Raw genomic sequence first — 24,424 nt, 5'->3', positions numbered from 1 at the left:
AGAGATTCCTAGCTTCAAATGGAATTCAGCACATATGCATAGCTCCTTACCATCTTGCTACAAATGGACTAGTGGAACAATTTGTACAAACACTTAAGCATGCCTTCAAAGCTAACAAGTGTATTTTGAGTCATCAGCAGAAACTGGACAGTTTATTGCTTGTCTACATGAACACACCACATGATACTATCCAGGAGTCACCTGCAACTCTTTTCTTGAAATGATCTTTGCCTACCTGTTGGGGCCTGCTACATCCTGATATTGCCTCACATGTAGCCAAATCCCAATACAAATTCCCCAAAGATATGAGACTCATCATCGTTCTTTTCAAGTCGGAGACTTAGTGTGGATTCACAGCTATGGTTGTGGAATGAAATGGGTACTGGAGAACTTGTAAAATGCATGGGACCTGTTCAGTTTGTAGTAATACTTTCTGATGGTGTTTTATAGAATTGACATATGGACCAGTTTCAGTCTTGACTAGTATTGGAGTCCAGGGATGATCCAGTAGGACTCTCTGTTCATCCAACTGAACCTCCATTACTACTCCTAAGTTTGATGACTTGATGGAAGAAACTTTGGTACATGAGCCAGCTGATTCCATACCAGATTCATCTGATTCCTTACCACTGACTGTTCCTGTTGTTCAGGACACTGCTGCACTACCATCACTATGTTATCCCCATAGAGTGAGAAAATCAGTTGTTCAGTTAATGAGTTGCTATTCCAGGGCAGAATCCCTTGCAATTTAAGAGTCTGCTGTAGTCATCCCAGAACATTTAATTAGGTTATATAATGTTTCATGTTAGCCATGTAAACAATAACGTATATGTGTTTGGAAAGTTTTTTAAAGTGGGGTAGAAGAATGTAATGTCCTGTCCCTTTAAATGTTCAGGGGGCTCTGTACTCTCTACACTCCTCCCCCACCCCTCCACAAAGCCTCACTTTCATGTTAGTTTCAGTTTTGCAGGTTGAACAATAAAGCTACCACTGCAGACAGCTGTGTTTCCATTAGCTCCCTCTGTGTCTGTCTATCTCCTTCTCTGCTGGCTCCACAAATATAACAGGTTTCAGAGTAGCAGCCGTGTTAGTCTGTATTCGCAAAAAGAAAAGGAGGTCTTGTGGCACCTTAGCTGTAGCTCACAGAAGCTTATGCTCAAATAAATTTGTTAGTCTCTAAGGTGCCACAAGTCCTCCTTTTCTTTTTACAAATATAACAGAAAGTCCTGTTTGTTTGCTGGATCAGAAGGAAGGCCCCATGTAAGTTCATATGCAGCCTTTTTATACCAAAGCCCTTTCTTGGTTTGAGTGTCTTGAAATCCAAGCCTGAACTAGTACATGCAAATACCCCAGGGATGGTACTTCTCTGAAGTTGTTTACAATCTCCCAGAGTAATCATACACACACACACACATCCCACACTGTTTTAGTTTCTGAAGGAGCTCTGGTGATCCTCCCCAGTGGAGTAGAACACAATCATACAGAAATCATTCATAAATTTAATACAGTGGTCCCCCAAGATACTACATGGGTTGCGATATGTGTCACAGAGAGCATGTAATAATATTATACACAAAGATTAGGAAAGGAAGTGAGGAAAAAATACTATATCCAAATGAAACTGTGGATCATGCCTGTAGTGCTGTATACATAAACAATGAAAAAGGGAGCTTAGGTAGGCAAACTTCTCTTGTCCTGAAATCCAACTCTAACAAAAGATAGGACAATATTTCAGAAGAGTAAAACTCAGTTTCTTTATGCTGCAACCAAAATTACCCCTTCTTTTATTTAAGTGCTGTGAACTAAGGGCTTTGTCTCCCTCACTCCTTTAAAAGAGAGCCCTATTAACAGCATACTGCCTGCGGCTAATATTGTGGAGGATGAACAAATGGACAAATACTGACTCAAAGAGAAGTGTGTGGTTAATATACCATGTGCTGGGTAATAACATGAGAGAACCCATGCTTTTAAAACAAGACTACCTCTTTATTAAGAAAACTATTTAAGGAAGTGCTACAACTGCAGCTGGCATTCCAGCCGTGTGCAAACAGACTAACTTCCTGGTGCCTCCTCCAAACTGTTCTCTCCTGCAACATGTGCGCCTCCCTCCAAGTTACATGAAGGTTGCAGCAGTGTGTGCCATCTACTGACTTGTCCATATCATCTCCTACAGCACCAGCCTTATTTGTGTTAATTAAGAGAGAGACACTGGGTTTTCCTGAAACACAACTTTGTTGTATGGCAAGTTCTCAGAATCTGTTGGTAGTTATTGGAATTCTGATGGCTACCAAAGCCAGCCTGCAGTCCTCTGACCTATTTATTTCTTGAGATTTAAAGCTAACTCACATTATTTCTAATTTACATTATACTGTAAACTAGACATAAATGCAACAGCCATTAAGATTTCTCTTGGAGATCTCCCAAGACTGGTTGCTGCTGACTGATGTTGACTTGATGGACTACAAAAAGATCAGAGACATTGTCAAATTCATCAAACCTGATCTGGTACCTAAAGACAGATTGTTTGACAAGTAAGTCATGTGAAAGCTATTTGCAAGGAAACATTTGGCAAACTGAAAAGGAGTACTTGTGGCACCTTAGAGACTAACCAATTTATTTGAGCATAAGCTTTCGTGAGCTACAGCTCACTTCATCGGATGCATACTGTGGAAAGTACAGAAGATCTTTTTATACACACAAACCATGAAAAAATGGGTGTTTACCACTACAAAAGGTTTTCTCTCCCCCCACCCCACTCTCCTGCTGGTAATAGCTATCTAAAGTGATCACTCTCCTTACAATGTGTATGATAATCAAGGTGGGCCATCTCCAGCACAAATCCGGGGTTTAACAAGAACATCTGAGGGGGGGGAGGGGTTTTAGTTGGGGGCTGAAGGTCACGGCTAGTGACGTTCTGTTATTTTCTTTGTTAGCCCTGTCCTGTAGTAGGTGACTTCTGGGAACTCTTCTGGCTCTATCAATCTGTTTCTTCACTTCCGCAGGTGGGTATTGTAGTTGTAAGAACGCTTGATAGAGATCTTGTAGGTGTTTGTCTCTGTCTGAGAGGTTGGAGCAAATGCGGTTGTATCGCAGAGCTTGGCTGTAGACAATGGATTGTGTGGTGTGGTCAGGGTGAAAGCTGGAGCCCCCAACTAAAACCCCTCCAACGCATTATTAAGGATCTACAACCTATCCTGAAGGATGACCCAAAACTCTCACAAATCTTGGGAGACAGGCCAGTCCTTGCCTACAGACAGCCCCCCAACCTGAAGCAAATACTCACCAGCAACCACATACCACACAACAGAACCACTAACCCAGGGTACCTATCCTTGCAACAAAGCCCGTTGCCAACTGTGCCTACATATCTATTCAGGGGACACCATCACAGGGCCTAATAACATCAGCCACACTATCAGAGGCTCGTTCACCTGCACATCCACCAATGTGATATATGCCATCATGTGCCAGCAATGCCCCTCTGCCATGTACATTGGTCAAACTGGACAGTCTCTACGTAAAAGAATAAATGGACACAAATCAGATGTCAATAATTATAACATTTATAAACCAGTCGGAGAACACTTCAATCTCTCTGGTCACACGATTACAGACATGAAAGTTGCGATATTACAACAGAAAAACTTCAAAACCAGATTCCAGCGAGAAACTGTTGAATTGGAATTCATTTGCAAATTGGATACTATTAACTTAGGCTTGAATAGAAACTGGGAGTGGCTAAGTCATTATGCAAGGTAACCTATTTCCCCTTGTTTTTTCCTACCCCCCCCCACCCAGACGTTCTTGTTAAACCCTGGATTTGTGCTGGAGATGGCCCATCTTGATTATCATACACATTGTAAGGAGAGTGATCACTCTATTAGCTATTATAAGCTATTACCAACAGGAGAGTGGGTTTGTGGGGGTGGGGGGTGGGGAGAAAACCTGGATTTGTGCTGGAAATGGCCCAACTTGATTATCATACACATTGTAAGGAGAGTGATCACTTTAGATAAGCTATTACCAGCAGGAGAGTGGGGTGGGGGGAGAGAAAACCTTTTGTAGTGATAAACACCCATTTTTTCGTGGTTTGTGTGTATAAAAAGATCTTCTGTACTTTCCACAGTCTGCATCCGATGAAGTGAGTTGTAGCTCACGAAAGCTTATGCTCAAATAAATTGGGGTTAGTCTCTAAGGTGCCACAAGTACTCCTTTTCTTTTTGCGAATACAGACTAACACGGCTGTTACTCTGAAACCTGTCATTTGGCAAACTGTTAGAACTTTCTTAGCACAAGCAGTGGGTAATATTACTCAAGGATGAAATGGTGGCTGTATTGAAGAAACTCGTGTCAATTTTGTTCTCTATTCATGCATCAAAAAATGCTCTTGAAAGATTTTTTTCTCCTTTGAAAATCAGTAGACCCATGATACAAATAATTATTGCTGACAGTTTGATTTTGTAGTGTCAGTGCACTATAATTTGACCTGTTAAAAGATGCACACTAAGGGCCTGATCATCAGCAGATATAAATCAGCCTAGATCAACTGACTTAAGTGGAACTAGGATTAATTACACCAGCTGATACTGTGGCACTAAATCCTAAGAGATGATTATTTGCTCTAGGAGAGTCTTTCTGGTGAAAAGTACAGTTTACTGAATACACTATCTTAAGACTGACATCACGCCAGTGCTCCATTAGTCAGCACCCAAGGTAGAGATGACCTCGCAATTGATGTCTTTTATATCCCTTGCTAGGTGTAACTCATTTTGTGCCTTAGTCTTTCTTGCTACATGCTTGTGTTATTCTTTTGTACTCCTCCTTAGCAAATGGTCTTTGTCTCCACATTTTGTAGGATTTCTTTTTGATTATCAGGAGGGCTCTACCAAATTCACGGCCATGAAAAGTGTGTCACAGACCGTGAAATCTGGTCTCCCCTGTGAAATCTGGTCTTTTGTGTGCTTTTACTCTATACTATATAGATTTCATGAGGAGACAAGAGTTTCTCAAATTGGGGGTCCTGACCTAAAAGAGAGTTACGGGGGGGGTCACACGGTTATTTTAGGGGGGTCACAGTTTTACTACGCTTATTTCTGTGCTGCTTTCAGAGCTGGGTGGCTGGAGAGCAGCGGCTGTTGGCCAGGCACCCAGTTCTGAAGGCGGTGTCCTGTTAGTAGCAGTGCAGAAGTAAGGGTTGTAATACCATACCATGCTATCCTTACTTCTGCGCTGCTGCTGGTGGTGGCTCTGCCTTCAGAGCTGGGCTCCCGGACAGCAGCCACCACTCTCCAGCTGCCCAGCTCTGAAAGCAGTTGCCACAAGCAATAGCACAGAAGTAAGGGTAGCAGCACCACAACCCCCCCATAATAATCTTGCTACCCGCCCACAACTCCTTTTTGGGTCAGGTCCCCTACAGTTACAACACCATTAAATTTCAGATTTAAATAGCCAAAATCATGAAATTTATTATTTTAAAAATCCTATGACTGTGAAATTGACCAAAATGGACCATGAATTTGGTAGGGCCTTAATTACCAGGTCATTAAAGAGCTCCTGATGGAGCCATATTGGCCTCTTACTCTTTTTTCTATATTTTCTTCGCATTGGAATAGTTGTGTGTTTAATATTGTCTCCTTGAGAAACTGCCAGCTTTCCTGAACTCCTTTATCCCATAGATGTTTTTCCCATGGTGTCATGTACTTCTTGTACATGACAGGTTGCAGGGCTGCTACTTGTAGGTCGGGCTTCTGTACCATATTTGCACTGGCTACAGAGCTTTTAGATGCAAGAGATGCATTATTTTTAGGGCTGTCAAAAACTTAATTGCTTAATTGCGCAATTAAAAAATTAATCGTGATTAATTGCAGGATTAATCGCACTGTTAAACAATAATAGAATACCATTTATTTAAATATTTTTGGATGTTTTCTACATTTTCAAATATATTGATTTCAATTATAATACAGAATACAAAATATACAGTGCTCACTTTATATTTATTTTTTGTACAAGTATTTGCAGTGTAAAAAACAAAAGAAATAGTATTTTCAATTCACTTAATACAAGTACTGTAGTGCAATCTCTTTATCATGAAAGTTGAACTTACAAATGTAGAATTATGTACAAAAAAAACTGCATTCAAAAATAAAACAAGGTACAACTTCAGAGCCTGCAAGTCCACTCTGTCCTATTACTTGTTCAGCCAATCGCTCAAACAAACAAGTTTGTTTACATTTGCAGGAGACAATGCTGCCCACTTCTTGTTCACAATGTCACCTGAAAGTGAAAACAGGTGTTCTCAGGGCACTGTTGTAGCCGGCGTTGCAAGATATTTACATGCCAGATCATATATCCCTTCATCTTCAACCACCATTCCAGAGGATATGCGTCCATGCTGATGATGGGTTCTGCTCAATAATGATCCAATGCAGTGCAGCCTGACACATGTTCATTTTCATCATCTGAGTCAGATGCCTCCAGTAGAAGGATGATTTTCTTTTTTGGTGGTTCGGGTTCTGTAGTTTCCGCATTGGAGTGTTGTTCTTTTAAGACTTCTGAAAGCATGCTCTGCACCTCATCCCTCTCAGATTTTAGAAGGCATTTCAGATTCTTAAACCTTGGGTTGAGTGCTGTAGCTGTTTCTAGAAATCTCACATTGGCACCTTCTTTGCTTTTTGTCAAATCTGCAGCTAAAGTGTTCTTAAAATGAACATGTGCTGAGTTATCATCCGAGACTGCTATAATATGAAATATATGGCAGAATGCAGGTAAAATAGAGGCGCAGACATACAATTCTTCTCCAAGGAATTCAGTCACAAATGTAATTAACGCATTATTTTTTTAACAAGCATTATCAGCATGGAAGCATGTCCTCTGGAATGGTGGCCGAAGCATGAAGGGGCATATGAACGTTTAGAATTTCTGGCACGTAAATACCTTGCAATGCCGGTTACAAAAGTCCCATGCAAATGCCTACTCTCACTTTAGTGTGACACTGTACGTAAGAAGTGGGCAGTATTATCTCCTGTAAATGTAAGCAAATGTGTTTATCTTAGCAATTGGCTGAACGAGAAGTAGGACTGAGTGGACTTGTAGGTTCTAAAAGTTTTGCATTGTTTTGTTTTTGAGTGCAGTTATGTAACAAAACCCCCTACATTTGTAAGTTCAACTTCCATGATAAAGAGACTGCACAACAGTATATATATGAGGTGAATTGAAAAATGCTATTTCTTTTATAATTTTTACAGTGCAAATATTTGTAATAAAAATAAGTATATAAAGTGAGCAGCATACACTTTGTATTCTGTGTTGTAATTGAAATCAATATATTTGAAAATGTAGAAAAACACCCACAAATATTTAATAAATTTCAATTGGTATTCTATTGTTTAACAATGCTATTAAAATTATGAATAATCATGAATAATGTTTTTAATTTTGATTAATTTTTTAGTTAATCGTGTGGGTTAAGTGTGATTAATTGACAGCCCTAGTTCTTTTTAATATACTTAATGCACTGCCAGATCTGGCTGTTACCAGCTCAGGTAAGGTATATAGCACATGACACCACCTCATGGCTAAAAGTTATACTACAGTTTTAGCATTCCGTTATCCGTGGGACCTTCCCTGACAGTTCTTTGATTTTGTTAAAGTCTGCTTTTTTGAAGTCCATTGTCCTTGTTCTGTTGCTCTCAATCTGAGTGCGCAAGAGACAATGGTCCTGTCCAAGAAGTGCTAAGGAGAGAGGAACAGCAACAGGATGGCAGTGTTTTAGGGAAAGGAAGGAGAAGCATTTTCACTGTTTTTCGACTCTGTCCTTAGGCTGGTGTAGTTGCAGGAGAGGGACGGTTCTTCATTTTACCCACAGTTTTTGATGTTCCACTGACATAATCCTGTCTTGTACACCCAAACAAGACACAACCCCCAAATTAGGACTCTTCAGGGACTAGCAATAAAGCCTCCCCACTGGAGCCCCTCACTGCTACACTCCTCAGGGTCCAGGACTGCAGGTGTTAAAGATCATCCCCCACTACAGTAGTACTAACACCTCTTGTGGACTGTTGAGTAAGCCACAAATCCCTACTCCCACCTACTAGCAGTCCATCACCACCAGATATCTTAGCTATCTGGATTCCACCAATGTCCATTGATTCTTTACAGCTTTGTCCTTTTACTGCCTGAGATTGATTTCCTTTGCCTTCCTCTGCTACTTTCTGATCCTTGTCATTACTCTACCCTCTCCCTCCTCTTCCCTGTCCCAGTCCCTCCACTCCTCATCATCTCTCTGTCCTTCCCCTCCATGCCTCCACAGCCTCCCATTCTCACATCCCCTATGACCTTCCTCATCCCCATCACCTCAGCTCTGCCCACCTCTCTGAACACATGCACAACCCTTAGGCCAAATGTTCAGTCAGTGGGAGCTGTATTGGTGTTTCAACACCTCTGATAATCAGGTCACTGATATTCTGTAAATGAGCTTGAAGCCACTTTTCTGCCTCCCCATCTGCTTTCCTGGGAACATATCAGGCCCATTCAACAAAACTCAGAACTCCATCAGGGCCTGTAACAGCTTCTTTGGGTCATAAAGAAAAATAAGGATCCCTGAAAAGCAGTGGCCAACCATTACATCTAAGGGGTTGGGAGAGAGAAGCATAAAGCCAGCTACAGCTGCAGTATGCCAGACAGGATTTCCCTTACACCAGGAAATTCCCAGTGACCTTTTAAAGCTGACTATCTGGACCCTTTGTGCCACCACAGTGGTACACAGCGGTCAGAGCTGAGGCCAGAATGTAGTCCATTCTGTCCAAAATTATACTGTAAACTCTTCATGGTAAGGATCATATCTTTATATTCATTTTGTAATGCACCAAGCACACTTTTGGACACAGTATATGTTAGCAATAGTAATAAAAATAAGTAGTAGTAATCTAATTGAAAATGTGTATTTTACAATCATGGTACCAAATTTTACCCTCACTTACATCTATGCAACTCCACAGTTTGCACAGATGGAATTGAGATTAGAATTTAATCCAGTATATGTGTAATACCAACAGACACCGGTCGTTGGTGGGTGGGATTGAACCTGGGGCCTCTGGAGCTTAGTTCATAAACCTCTACCACATGAGCTAAAAGCCAGCTGCCTCTTTGCTAAGGCTGTAGAGCAGGCTCATTAATCTCTCTCTCTAAGTGGCCTCAGTGCCACTAAATGGGTCAGAACACCACACCCTGGAGGTGTGTGGGTTACAGATGCACACTTGGCACTCTTAGACTCTCAGAAAAGAGATGACTAAGGGGTGATCTGATAGAGGTCTGTAAAATCATGAATGGTGTGAAGAAAGTGAATAAGGAAGTGTTATCTACCCGTCACATAACCCAAGAACCAGAGGTCACCCCATTAAATTAATAGGCAGCTGGTTTTAAACAAACATAAGGGGATGTTGTGAAATTCAAAAGTATAACTGGGTTAAAAAGGGAATTAGTTAAGTTCATGGAGGAATGGTCCATCAATAGTTATCAGTCAAGATGGTCAGGGATGCAACCCCATGCTATAAAACTCTGACTGCCAGAAGCTGGCACTGGGGACAACACCAGAAGGAACTGAGGTGACTGGGGCTAGACGGTCTTTCTGTAACCACAGCTCTGGAAGTTCAATGCTGAGAGGATGCTCATGGCCCCACTGGGCAGTGCCTTCTGGAAGGTTTCCAAAGTCCAGTAGTATTGTGATGGGGACACTTCCTATACACAGACCAATCAATAATTGCCCTGTTCTGTTCATTCCCTCTGGAGTATCTGGCACTGGCCATTGTCAGAAGACAGGATAGTTGGCTAGGTGGATTACTGATCTGATCCTGTATGGCCGTTCTTAACAAAAAACTTTGTTGCCCGTATGAACTTTGTGATTTAAAATTGTGGAAGAAATCTTGGATAATTTTCAACTGTAGTTAAAAGGAAAATAATTACTTTTGCATTGATATAAAGGAAAAGCAATATCTTAGTCAGACCATAGCCCAGCATGATGAGCTCTGATGTCTCCCAAGGCCCAGCAATTGTTAACATCCTTTAGCTTTTATGTGAGTCTTATAAAATATTAAAGTCTACTTTGGGGATGCTTCTACTTAAGTAATCAATATTCCTTATTCCCTATTGTTAGTCTCCCCTTTCTTGAAGTTTTTAATCATCCTAGCTTGTACTCTAAGAGGCATGGTATGGATTTTATCACTCTCAGTACTTTATAATTGTCTTGACACAGAATTAAAACAAACAAGCATATCTTTTATTATATTTTTTCTAGTCGCCTTTTTTTTGTCTTATTATTGTCTATTTTGTTTTCCTTCTTATTCCTCACATCAACTTTCTCCTACTTTCCAATTAGATTTGCCTAAACGAGAAGATGATTAACTACTGTGATAGTTAAAAAATCACTACAGTAAGAACTGTTCATGACTTTCCACGAATATTAATTTTTGGACTGTCAGTTTATATAGAATATATATTAAACTCTCATATGGATCCATATAACACCCATCAACTTCAGTGGAAGTTGTGCACTTGTATCAGAGGCCTGCATTTGACTTAGTACTTATAAAATATGCATCTCCAAAAAAGTCTAATCTCTAACATCTCCTGGGTGGGGTAAGTGGATGTATAATATTTTTGACAGCATGTAATATTTTTATTTTGTCTGGACATGATTTAGACCAGCAGTTCTCAAACTGTGGTAATTTTAATGGGGTCGCCAGGGCTGGCTTAGACATGCTGGGGCCAGGGGATGAAGCCCAAGCCCAAGCCCCACCTCCTGGGGCCAAAGCTGAAGCCTGAGGATTTCAGCCCTGGGCAGCGGGGCTCAGGTTACATAGAAGAAGATGCAAAAGCCAGTGGGCGCTAAGACGCAGCCTTGCTTCATACCAGTGTCAATACTAAACTAGGATGATATTTCATTTTCATACTGGATGGTTGCCTTCATTCCCTTGTGGAACTTCTTGAATAGGGAGAGAACCTTTTGTGGACGGCCAATTTTCAACAGGATCTTATAGACGCCATTCCTGCTAACCGTGGTTTAGGCCTTTTGTTGGTCAATGAATGCTACATAGAGAGGTGCATGTGGTTCATGGCTTTCTTGAATTAGGTCACAGAAACAAGTGGCAAGAGCTTGTATCCATGGTCATGTATTTAGGCATCCAATTGCATTTTTTTCAACATAATTAGATGCCTACTTGAGCAACTAAATTTAGTCAATTTATTTGATGGTGTGTATAATTATGATTTATGGGAAAGCACTGTGTGCAGTGCTTGCTTTCCATTTGCTACTAATACAATTACTAAAGGACATACTCAATTTGGAAATCATTTAAAATATTTTCATGGTAAGATTTTTTTTTTTATTAAAAAGCAATTAAACATACATAAAACCATCATGGTCAATATACAAAAGAGAACAAAGAACTAAAGTAGTATAAACTTGAAAAATCATGCAAGATTATATAAAATAAGGTAAAATCATGCCTAATAAACACATTAACCGTATCCAGTCAAATGTGCATATTCAAATAGATAACAAAAAACAAATGCAAAATCTATTTCACAGTCCAAGTCAATATGAAAAGGGTCCTGTCATTAGCTGCCAGCTGGTTTTGGCAGGTGTTAAAATGGCTCAGGACAACAGTTTAAATTGTGTGAATAAAATAGTTTGTTAAGAAGTGAATATAAAGTAAACAGAGGTGAATAGCTTGAAATCTTATGGCAACAAAAAGTCAAGAACTTCAGCATATGAGTTCTTCAGGCTGCCTTGCTTCCCATAGGTTGCTGAATTAGGGAGCCATCGTAGCAGCATAAGTGATGGTTGTCCTCTTGGATGATACACCAGTGATTGAACTAGGGACCTCCAGAACTAAAAACCATGAGCTGCTATAACTTGAGCTAAAGTGCCCTAACTAGGAGCACTAAAAACGCATATCCTCTGCAGTTAGGCACAGAAAGGGTGAGTCACACATTCACCAATGAGTTACACATGCACTCTTTTCCTTATGGCCCAGTCCTGGACTTGTTGAGTCTATCTGAGAGGTTCTGAGCACCCTCAACATCCACTGACTTTAACAGAAGTTGAGGAGACCTGGTACCTCTCAGAAGATCTCAGTATCAATGGAATTGGATCTCAGCCTCAACTGACCTGCTGGGTCCTTGACCCAGAAAAACCCTAAGCTTATCTCCCATTGAAATTTGTGCAAATGGAGGATGCTCAGTACAATGCAGGAGCACTATTCAGGATCAAGACCTAGATGCAGCCAGTAGGGGGTGAAATGGTCACAATTATTTATGAACAAGTCCAACAATGATATTCTATCCAATTGAGGGCAGTGTCTGGGTGAAAAGATTAATGTAGCTTATCATAGCATTTGCTATGTCAGATGCTGGAGAAGCAGTTTCCATTCTAACCCCCACTTTTTCAGTTGCTCAAACAAATTCCTTTTGAGTTGAAATTATGGTCTCAACCCAAAAGAGTTTTTTTTTTAATTTGTCCAACTTATCGTCTGTTTCTAGATGTGAAAAATATACACATTTTCCATGGTCTGATTAATATTTGGGCTTGCACGTCTCAATAATGGCTAAAAATAGAAACTTCAAAGTTCACTAGATTTAAAATCTGTCTTGAGGAATGAAAAACAATGGAAGATTAAAGGCAAATAGCACCATATCTCTAAAGTTCTGAAAGTTTGAGAATGGAATGGTCTCTCATACATGATAGAACAATTTCTGTTTGGTTTTTCACAGAGCCCTGAAGCTGAAGTGGTTAAGGACTCTGGTGCTCACTGAACCGCTTTAGCTTCCAGGCACCTTTAGCTGGTTAAGACCTCTTGAATTAAGACTGTCTGAATTAAAGATGTCTTAGTAAATGCATAGGATGGCTCACATAAGGGCACACTGTTAAAGTGATTAAGCAGCTGTCAGTTGGCTCTAACGATATTGAACAGCACTGAGGTGCTTCTAAAGAATCCATGCTGAGGCACAGTTAACAGAATTTTTTCTCCTTTTTTCCTCCTTCATTGTCTTACTTTCTAACATTTATATATTCCTTCTCTTTCACTCTTTTTTTCTTATTAAAACAAATAGGGATATAATTTAATTGCTACATATATATGTTAATGTAAAATTATGATAGCACATTTAAATGGAATCCTTTTAGGAAATTAAACTACTCTCAGCAATGGTGCTTCACCACATTGCACATACTGTATATGTTGAAATTTACATTTAGGCCAATATTAAGCAAAGCAATTAACCTATTCTTAACTTCAAGCTATAGTTAAGTTCATTCCTATTCAGCAAAGCACCCACTTAAGAACTTCGGTAAACCAGGACCTTATGTATACCATTTTCTGGCGGGGACATTTTAATATCCAACATTGTATCATATGTAGAGCTGGCTGGAGAATGACAATTCCATTATGTAAAGGATTTTGAAATTTCTGAATTTGACTTCATTTTGACTCAGAATAAACCCCCAACATTCAAAATCCTCCAGAAAGGAAATTTTTGGAAAAAAAAATATTTTGGATCAATTACAATATTTTTTTATTTTTAAAATTTTATCTTATATATATATAATATAATCCAAATTTTTAAAAGTAATTTCAAAACAAAAAATGTCAAAATGGGACATTTCTACATTGCTGGGAGTTTTTTCATGTTTTTTCTCCTAAAAGAATTTTTGGCAAAATTGACATGATTTTGCAAAGCATTTTGATTTTGATGGCACTGTATTTACTGACAGAAAATGGCTCTATGAACATTTTTTGAAAGAGCACTAACATGGTATAAATCAACAATAAATTTTACCCCAAATCTCTTATTTCTATGTGTGCATTTCATTTCTAATGAAGACAAAAGCTGTTAGTCTAGGCTATTTGTGCATAAAGACAGAATAATTGGGCTCTGAGAGCCAAATTTTCAAAGGTATTTAGGTATTTAGGTATTAGGTGTTTCAAAGACACCTAAAGATAAGCACCTAATGGGATTTTCAAAAGTGCCAAGCAGGTCAGGAACCTAACTGCTATTGAAATCAATGAGATTTAGGTGCCTAACCTGCTTATTCACCTAGTGGCATGTCAGAAGTGCCTATCTGCATCTTCAGATATACCTAAATAGCTTTGAAAAGCTGTGCTAAACACATACCTAATTTTACCTGTGTGAGGAGTCTCATTGAAGTCATTGGACTGCTTGTGTGCTTAAATTAGGCATGTCTAAGTACTTTTGCTGAATTAGGGCTTAAGGACCCAATCCTGCAAGATGCTGAATACATCTCCTCCTACTGACTTCAGTGGGAGATAAGGGTGTTAAGCACCCAGCAGGCTCAAGCTCCAAAAGCTTACGGGTGATCTGGAAAGGAAATAAACAGGGTTGGTGCCATGTTTTGTTTCTTTAGGATGTATATGGAAGGTCTTAAAAGTTTGGGGTTTCTTAAAATATGTTTCAGCTTGATTTTTATATTGTAAATTCAGGAACGGTCTAGGCTGGAAGATTCAATAAGGACTAGAGAACAGTGAATAGGTGACATCGCAAATGCCAAGGGAGTGAAAGTTGAGCAGGGAAGGGATTTTTGGTAAGATTGTTAAATTTCTCTTTTTGTTTTCATTAATACCTATGTAACCTGTGTGGCAATTAACAGTTTGAATATATATCAGTTTAAGTGGTAGAGTTTGACTGATCATCCCTGACACCTCCCAGAGGGCCTTCAGCTAAACCAGGAAGACCAGATTTCGTGCCCCATATATTTCTAAAGGAAATAACCCAGTAGGAAAATAATGTAAAAGGAGGACCACTGAAAATGTTCCCAGACATTGAAATATACCATAAAGAAGCAAATTAGGGCACAATTAAAAAAAAAAAGTACAGGGCACCATTATGTAGCTCTTATTAAAATAGTTCTGTTAATTTGTGCACACAAATTGCACTTGACTAAGATCTTTCAATGCTTTCTTTGAAGATATAGCCCTTAAGGTACATGCCTGACATTTTTATCTATTGTCTTCTGCCACCTGAATGCACTTGCTAAATTTCACATTCCATGAGCATGTGTCATACTAATGACTGTTCCACTGTTATGTATAAGCATGTTAAAGATTAAACACCCCCAGTAATACCATTTTGATTTTAATTAGTTTGTATGTACTCATGCTGTATTTATTCCTGGGTTTGTAGTGAAAGCAAGGATTCATTGCTTCTAAAGTTTTTTTTTATTATTACATTATCCTAATCCCAGGATGTGTGTCAATGGTAAGACATTAACTCAAAGGGAAATGGTCCAAAAGAGATTTATTTTTTGCAGTAGCTTCAGTAATAAATATACGCACACAAACTACTTTATCAGTGAAGACAACACAAACCACTGTCACTAGTCAGACAGTTTAGGTTTAAGTACAAAGAGCAATACAGTACCATCTTCAGAGCTACGTATAGGGTGACCAGATGTCCTGATTTTATAGGGACAGTCCCGATATTTGGGGCTGTCTTATATAGGGGCCTATTACCTCCCACCCCCGTCCCGATTTTTCACACTTCCTGTCTGGTCACCTTAGTGAGGGAACACAGCTGAATGTAGAACAGGTATTATGACAAAGACAGATGCAAACAAATATCTAGTTATTGTTCACTTCTACAGAGGGCTATTGGGAAGCAAGATAAGATTAATTGAATCATTTGCAAAGTTGACAAGAAGATGCTACTGCTAAGCTAATTAGCCAACTATGGTACTGCAACGAGAGGATAATTAGTGAGTGTATTAATTTAGAAAAAGACTTCTCATTTTAAACAAAAGAGTAGATGCTGCCTTGTACTTCTGGCAAACAATTTTCAGTCTTTAATTCAATCTTCCCTTCCCTCTGCTCCTGAAACTTCTCTTTAAGGGGAGCATGATCCAAAGTCCATTGAAGTTAATGGAAAGATCCTTATTGATCAGGTTCCAAAAGTTTATGTTGATTTCTGTGATGGTTGATGCCAACAGGACATACGTCTTATTTAGCAGGGCCAGTCGTAGGTGTATTGGTTTATTCAAAGAGCATAAAAACTAATCGTACGTGAAATTCCACACTGACTGGCCACCTACCTTTACAGAAAAACTAAGAATTTTTGCCTGCTTTTAAATCCATTTTAGAATACAGCCCTAACAATGTAGTTGGTACCAGGTTCCTCCATAATTACATGACAAGCCATGGACTGGCACAGTGTCCCGTCCACAGAGTCAGTCCCCCAACTTAATCTCTCAGTCTTCCCTAGGTCCCTTACTGTTTCTCTTTCCTTTTCTCTTGGTAAGGCAGGAAACTTTTCTTCTGGTCAGCCTGACTCTTTCTGCATCCTATACTTTAATGATAAGCCATTGAAACCTGGGCATTGGATAAGCCATCGGAACCTGGCAGCTGTATTTGTGAGTCTGCTCCAAGAGTAAGGACGTCACCTTGAAATATTGACAGTGGACTGGAAAGCATTCTATAGCCATAGCATTATAACCAACAAACACTCTATAAACATGTTAGTAGGAAGCATATCAGAAAACAGTTGTCATTAATTGCAGTTAGCAAGGTTCAAGGACTATTGTAGACAAGGAATTAAATTATAATACTGTTATGAGTTTAGGTGAAATAGAATGGCTTATCTTCATCTTGAAGTTCTTTTTGTCTGGCACAACAAACGGTAATAATAAATGAGACACTGGTTGAGATGTTGATCTCAATTACACCAGGATCCATTTTGTTAGGCGCACTTGTGAATAGTGTTCTGCAAGACAGATATCAGGAAACTGTAGAACTGAAAAATCAGATTGCCAGCTAATTATTTACAATACTTAACTATTCATTTCTGAGAGCTTCATTGTTTTAATTCTATTTCCAGTACTGAAAATTCTTATTTTAATAGGTCCTGTTATTTAACAACTAACCAGTTTTCATCACCTACTTTTTCTTTTCTTCCCAAATGCCTTTGCACTTTCTTCCATGCTGTTTCTTATGCATGCAACACCCTTCCCATACTAACATGTAAAACTATGACTCCATCCTACATCAGATTCCCCCCTATCTCCCCCCCTCCCACCCCCCAAGACTCATGGTGAATACTGCTAGCAGATACTGAATAAGCATGTGGATAGCTGGGACCAATGCTACTGATACACTGAATTATTTCAAAAGAAACTCTTTGCTACGTCCAAATTGTGCACACAGCTCGTCTAAGCCAAAACATATTTGTATTACTGTCATCCCATCCTGCTTCTGCCATCCCCCATTTGCTTATTACAGCAATTATTGCATCTTGTATTACATTTAGATTATAAATTCTTCAGAGCAGGCATTGTCTCTTACTATATATTTATACAGTGCCTAGCACAATTGAATCTCAGCATGGGCAAGACATGTAGGTACTACTGTAATACAAATACAAATATTAATAACTAATTATTTTAGGCAGAATAATTTTATTTGAAATTTAATTGGTATTGGGCTTTGCATTCTGGATTTTCCAGCAATTAGGTAACAAAAGCCCATGTGTCTTACTGTCAATTACAGCAGGTGGATTATTAAACACTAAACCTGAGGGTGACAAGCACAAAGTAACTATGTGATTTCTTATTTATTAATTAGTGATTAAGTCTGTTTATAGAGATGCAATTAGTAGAACTTCATTCTTGGAAAACATCTAGAAATTATTAAACATACTGTAACAATTTTAATCATTCTTATAAATTTGTATTTTTTGCTGCTATAAAGTGTAGGTCAAATGAACAACAGATTATTTCAGATTTAGTTAAATTGATCTCTGCCTTCCCATAATTGAGTGAATTTGGCCTTTGTAAATAAATTTCTAGAAAACCTTATCTAAAATGCTGCCATCAATAATACAAGTTAGCCAGCCAACAACGGCTGACTCTAGCTGTGTGAGATACTTGCAGATCCAGATAATTTTTGTTCCTTTTGCTCTGTTACAACAGCTCTCAATAGAAATGACTGATGCTTTCTGGGGACTGTATTATTTACAAATTTTAATGTGTGGCATTTTAATTTAGCAGCATTTCAAAGGACTATTAAAGAATAACTAATGTCTTATGGAAATAAAGCATTCTACATGGTACAGGAACAATTCCAGTCATAGAGCGTTGTCTGGTTTTTATATATTTATTTTTTATTTATTTGTTTTTATTTATTACCAAAGTATTTGCATGAAAACAGGGGCCGAAAGGTAGGATTTTCAAAAGTGCTTGAGGGAATTAGACCCACCAAATCCCATGGAAAGTTGCCTTTTCTAAGGCACTTTTGAAAATCTCACCCAATACTTCCAAAACTGGGGCCAGGATTTTTTTTAAAAATAGGAGCCTAAACTTAGCTTATGTCTACACTACGAAATTAGGTCGATTTTACAGAAGTCGATCTTTAGAAAAAAGAAAAGGAGTACTTGTGGCACCTTAGAGACTAACCAATTTATTTGAGCATAAGCTTTCATGAGCTACAGCTCACTTCATCGGATGCACTTCCGATGAAGTGAGCTGTAGCTCACGAAAGCTTATGCTCAAATAAATTGGTTAGTCTCTAAGGTGCCACAAGTACTCCTTTTCTTTTTGCGAATACAGACTAACACAGCTGTTACTCTGAAACCGATCTTTAGAAAGTGATTTTATACAGTTGATTGTGTGTGTCCCCACTAAGCGCATTAAGTCGGCAGAGTGTGTCCTCAGTACCATGGCTAGCATCGACTCACAGAGCAGTGCACTGTGGGTAGCTTTCCCACAGTCCCCACAGTCTCTGCTGCCCATTGGAATTATGGGTTAAGCTCCCAATGCCTGATGGGGCAAAAACATTGTCGCGGGTGGTTTTGGGTACATGTTGTCAGTCTCCCCTCCCTCTCTCCCTCCCTCTAAGAAAGCAACGGCAGACAATCATTTCGTGCCTTTTTTCCTGGGTTACCCATGCAGACGCCGTAGCACAGCAAGCATGGAGCCCCCTCAGCTCACCGCTGCTGTTGTGAGCATTGTAAATATCTCTCGCATTATCCTGCACTATGTGCAGAACCTGGCTAGGGGACGCCGGCACGAGGATGATTGTGAGGAGGACATGGACACAGACGATCCTGAAAGCACGGGATGTGGTAATTGGGACATCATGGTGACAGTGGGGCAGGCTGATACAGTGGAACGCCGATTCTGGGCCCGGCAAACAAAGCACACACTGGTGGGACCGCATAGTGTTGCAGGTATGGGATGATTCTCAGTGGCTGTGAAACTTTCGCATGCGTAAGGCCACTTTCCTGGAACTTGTGAGTTGCTTTCCCCTGAATCGCAGGAATACCAAGATGAGAGCTGCCCTGACAGTTGAGAAGTGAGTGGCGATAGCCCTGTGGAAGCTTGCAATGCCTGACTGCTACCGGTCAGTCAGGAATCAATTTGGAGTGGGCAAATCTACTGTGGGGGCTACCGTGTGTGGGGACTGCTGCTGCTGTGATCCAAGTAGCCAAGGCAATCACTAACCTTCTGCTAGCAAGAGTAGTGACTCTAGGAAATGTGCAGGCCATAGTGAATGGCTTTGCTGCAATGGGGTTCCCTGTGGTGGGACAATAGACGGAATGCATATCCCTATCTTGGCACCAGACCACCTTGCCAACCAGTACGTAAACCACAAGGGGTACTTCTCAATGGTGCTGCAAGCCCTGGTGGATCACAAGGGACCTTTCACTGACATCAACGTGGGATGGCCGGGAAAGGTGCATGACACTTGCATCTTTAGGAACTCTGGGCTGTTTGAACAGCTGCAAGAAGGGACTTACTTCCCAGACCAGAAAATTACTGTTGGGGATGTTGAAATGCTAATAGTTATGCTTGGAGACCCAGCTTACCCCTTGCTTCCATGGCTCATGAAGCCATACACAGGCAGCCTGGACAGTAGTAAGGAGCAGTTCAACCACAAGCTGAGCAAGTGCAGAATGGTGGTAGAATGTGCCTTTGGACATTTAAAAACTCACTGGCACTGTTTGCTGACTAGGTTAGACCTCAGTGCAACCAATATTCCCATTGTTATTGCTGCTTGCTCTGTGCTCCATAGTATCTTTGAGAGTAAGGGGGAGACATTTATGTCGGGGTGGGAGGTTGAGGCAAATCACCTGGTGGCCGATTTTGAGCAGCCAGACACCAGGGCGATTAGAAGAGCACAGCTAGGCACGCTGCACATCAGAGAGGCTTTGAAAACCAGTTTCATGACTGGCCAGCCTATGGTGTGACAGTTGTGTGTGTTTCTCCTTGATGCAAATCCGACCCCTTTGTTGATTTTAATTCCCTGTAAGCCAACCACCCTCCCCGCTTCGATCACAGCTGGCAAAGGAAATAAAGTCACTATTGTTTTGAAACCATGCATACTTTCTTTATTGATTAAAAAAAAGTAAGCTAACTGACAAGGTAGCCCAGGTGGTGTGGGGGAGGAGGGAAGGACAAGGCCACGTTGCTTTTTGTAGCCACACTACAAATCGAAACTTATTGAATGACAGCCTTCTGTTGCTTGGGCCATCCTCTGGAGTGGAGTGGCTGGGTGCCCGGAGCCTCCAGCCCTGCATTCTTGGGCGTCTGGGTGAGGAGGCTATGGAACTTGGGGAGGAGGGCAGGCATTTATACAGTGGTCTGTGTTCTTGTTGTCTTTCCTGCAGCTCCACCAGACGCCTGAGCATGTCCGTTTGCTCCCCCATTAACCTCAGCATCGCATCCTGCCTCTTCTCATCACACTCACTGTATGATTTCCTGACCTCTGTCACTGAATGCCTCCATGCATTCAGCTGTGCCCTATCAGTGCAGGAGGACTGAGCTCAGAACACTTGTCATTGTGAGTGCGTTTTTTTCGCCTTCTAATCTGCAATAACCTCTGGGACGGAGATGATAGGGGGAGCGTAGAAACATTTGCACCTGTGGGGGGATAAAAAGGTAAAGTAGAATTTAAGATGATACATTTCTGAGAACAAAAGGGAGACTCTTTCACAGTCAATCAAGCAATTCACAGCAGACAGCACATATGCTTTAGATACAAGGTTGCATTTTGCCTTTTATATGGAGCGCCTGCTGGTATGGTGACACATCACACATGGCTGGGCCAAAGGGTACGCGGATTTGGCTTCTAACGCCTTCATAACGTGTGGGAATGGTTTCAAACTGCAGCGCCCTCCTTTCCCATAGCAAGCAATGCCAGTTGCACTGGACATTTAAAAGGAGGGGCTGCAGTTTTTGGGTGGATATGCAGCACACCCCTCCCCCCACCCCACCACGTGGCTATTCTCATGGATGATCCCTTTTAGCCAAACGCTAACAGCCCAGCATGAACAGGGTCCTTTTACTGTTCCCTTACAAAAATTCCCCTATTTCAACCAGGTGACCATGAATGATATCACTCTCCTGAGGTTAACACAGAAAGATAAAGACTGAATGATGCTTGAATGTGACCAAAACCCAGGACCATTCGCTGCCATGCTTTGTGCTGCAATGATTCCAGACTACTTGCTACTGGCTTGGCATGGTGAAGTGTCCTACCATGGAGGACAAAATAAGGCAGCCCTCCCCAGAAACCTTCTGCAAAAGCTTTCAGAGTATCTCTAGGAGAGCTTCATGGACATGTCCCTGGAGGATTCCCACTCCATCCCCAGACACAGTAACAGACTTTTCCAATAGCCGTAATAGCCACAAATGCATCCCAAGTCTTCAGGGCAAATCAGACATTAAACACAATTGCTTTTAAACCCTGTAGTGTAGTTACAAATGTGCACTCACCAGAGATGCCTTCTCCACCTTCAGGGTCCGGGAACCTGCCTTGGGAGGGTATTGGCCCCAGGGTGATGAAAAGGTCCTGGCTGCCAGGGACAACAGATTCACCGCTTGCCTGCTGCACATTCTCCTCCTCCTCCTCCTCCTCACCCAAAAAATCCTCCTCCATGTTGCGTGAGTCTCCCCCCTTGCAGGTGTCCACAGACAGTGGTGGGGTAGTATTAGGGTCCCCCCTAGAATGCCATGCAGCTGATCATAGAAGCAGCATGTATGGGGCTCTGATCCAGAGTGACCGTTGCCTCCTTTGTCTTTTTGGTAGTCTTGCCTGAGCTCCTTAACTTTCACACAGCACGGCTGTGTGTCCCTGTTGTAGCCTCTCTTCACCATGCCCTGTGCGATTTTAGCATATATATTAGCATTTCTTCTTTTTGATCGGAGTTCAGCCTGCACAGATTCTTCTGCTCCATGCCGGAGCTCGTTTGCAATTCTGGGACTGCATGGTCACCTGTGCTGCTGAGCTCGCCACACTGACCAAACAGGAAGTGAAATTCAAAATTTCCCGGGGCTTTTCCTGTGTTCCTGGTTAGTGCATTGGAGTTCAAAGTGCTGTCCAGAGCGGTCACATTGGAGCACTCTGGGATAGCTCCCGGAGACCAATACCATCAAACTGTGTCTGCAATACCCCAAATTCGACCCTGCAAGGTCGATTTTAGCACTACTCCCCTTGCCGGGGAGGAGTACAGCAGTCAATTTTAAAAGCCCTTTAGCGCGACGTAACAGGGTTGGTTGTGCATTGCTTATAAAATCAACCTAACGCGGCTAAATTCAACCTAACCTCGTAGTGTAGACCAGGGCTTAGTCTCCTAAATCCATGTTCAGGTTTGTGCATGATTTTTCAAAAGTGTAGAGCACCCAGCAACTTCTATTGGCCTCAGTAGTACTAAATGCAGATTTAATACTCTAACTTTAGGGTCTGATTTTTTAAAATCTTGGTCTGTGTGCGTAAAATTAGGCTCTGAAGTCCACATTAGACACCCAATGCAAAATCCTGGTCACACTGAAGTCAATAGGAGTTTTGCTGTTGACTTCAATAAGGCCAGGATGTCACTCCAGGGTGAGATTTCAGAAGCACTGAAGAAGGTTAGAAGCACAAACCTTATTGACTGACTCACTTAGGCACTTTTGAAAATCCTACCTTTTAATACTGCCACTATTTAGGTAACTAACTATAAATGTATGCACCTAAATTTAGCCGTCAAAAGTTTAATCTATATGACTTACTAAAAGTCACACACCAAGTCAGTGCCACGGTCAAGAATAGAACACTGGCTCTCAGTCTTCTTCTCTGCAGAAATATTCTGTTACTGAAAAATTATAGTACATTTCAAAAATATTTAAAGTATCATGAGAACATATCATTCCTGCTTGCTGCATTCTTTAAAATGATCTAAGTAATGTACTTCATTGCCTAGTGTTTACCTATTGTTCACATGAGCTACAGTTTTTTACCAGACACAAACTTTGGATAAACTGTAGTTAAGTTTGTACGGACTTATCAGTGAGTTAAAGAGGAGGAGAGGGCGGCGGGGGTGGGGGGGCAGAATTTTCAAGAGTAGTATAGTGAAGCGGTGTGGTTCTTCGCCGCCCCGGAGAGAGATGAATCCCTCCAGACACCAGAGTGGGTGCAGCCAGGGAGCTCTGAGCCCACCCCTGCAGAAGGTCAGGCATTGCCCCAGAAGTATAAAGGCCCGATCTCAGAGCTCACTGGGAGAGCAACCCCCTGATGACACCACCCCAACCGAGGTACCTCAAGAGGGGGAGTCTGGAAGTAGCCCAGGGACAACCGACCCTAGTCTTGCTGCAGCACTGCCAGAACCCATGTCAGTGTGTTGCAGCCAGGATCCCCACTGACGCAGCAGGGGGTCTTCTGCCGCTGTTAGGGCTGGGACACAGTGGAGTGGGAGGGCCTGCGTCCGCCTTGCCACCCAACTCGCAGGTGGCAGTCTTCCCCTCTCCCAGGCCCTTTGGAACCTGGGGCGTGGGCTTGCCATTATATACTGTTGTTGCTCAGACCCTGCCTGAGGGCCTGACTCACCATTGCCCCGCCCTGACCTAGGGCCTGGGCTTACTGTGTTATTTCTTCCTTCCCAAAGGCCGCAGAGGACGACTCCTGCGGCTGGAATAATTCCCCTCAAGACCTATTCCCCAATTTAGTGTGGCAGTGTGGGACGCCGCCGCCCCAGAGAGAGATGAGCCCCGGCTAACCTCTCTACACATGGTGGAGAATGTGGGCACGATCCCTCGACTCCTGTGAGAAGGAGTCTTGTGGGGGGAACATACCCCAGAAAAAGCCATGGATATGAACAAACTTATCAACCTCCTGACGGAGTGCCAGGAGCGGCAGCAGCTCATCCAGCAGCTGGGAGCACAGCAGCAGCAGCTGATTCGGGACCTGGGGGTTCAGAACCAGGAACACTAGCAGCAGTGCATGCAGCAGCTGGCGATGGTACAACCTCGCCCTGAGAGCCCCAGCCGGGAGACGCGGTTGGTGCGGCTAACCAAGATGAGACCTGACGATGACCCCGAAGCCTTTTTGGTAACTTTTGAAAGGGTGGCGGTGGTCGCAGGGTGGGCCCCTGACCAACGGGCCAC

The sequence above is a fragment of the Chelonia mydas genome, chromosome 1 (assembly GCF_015237465.2).
Source record: "Chelonia mydas isolate rCheMyd1 chromosome 1, rCheMyd1.pri.v2, whole genome shotgun sequence".
Taxonomy (NCBI): Eukaryota; Metazoa; Chordata; order Testudines; family Cheloniidae; genus Chelonia; species Chelonia mydas.
This window is presented reverse-complemented; position numbering follows the sequence as displayed.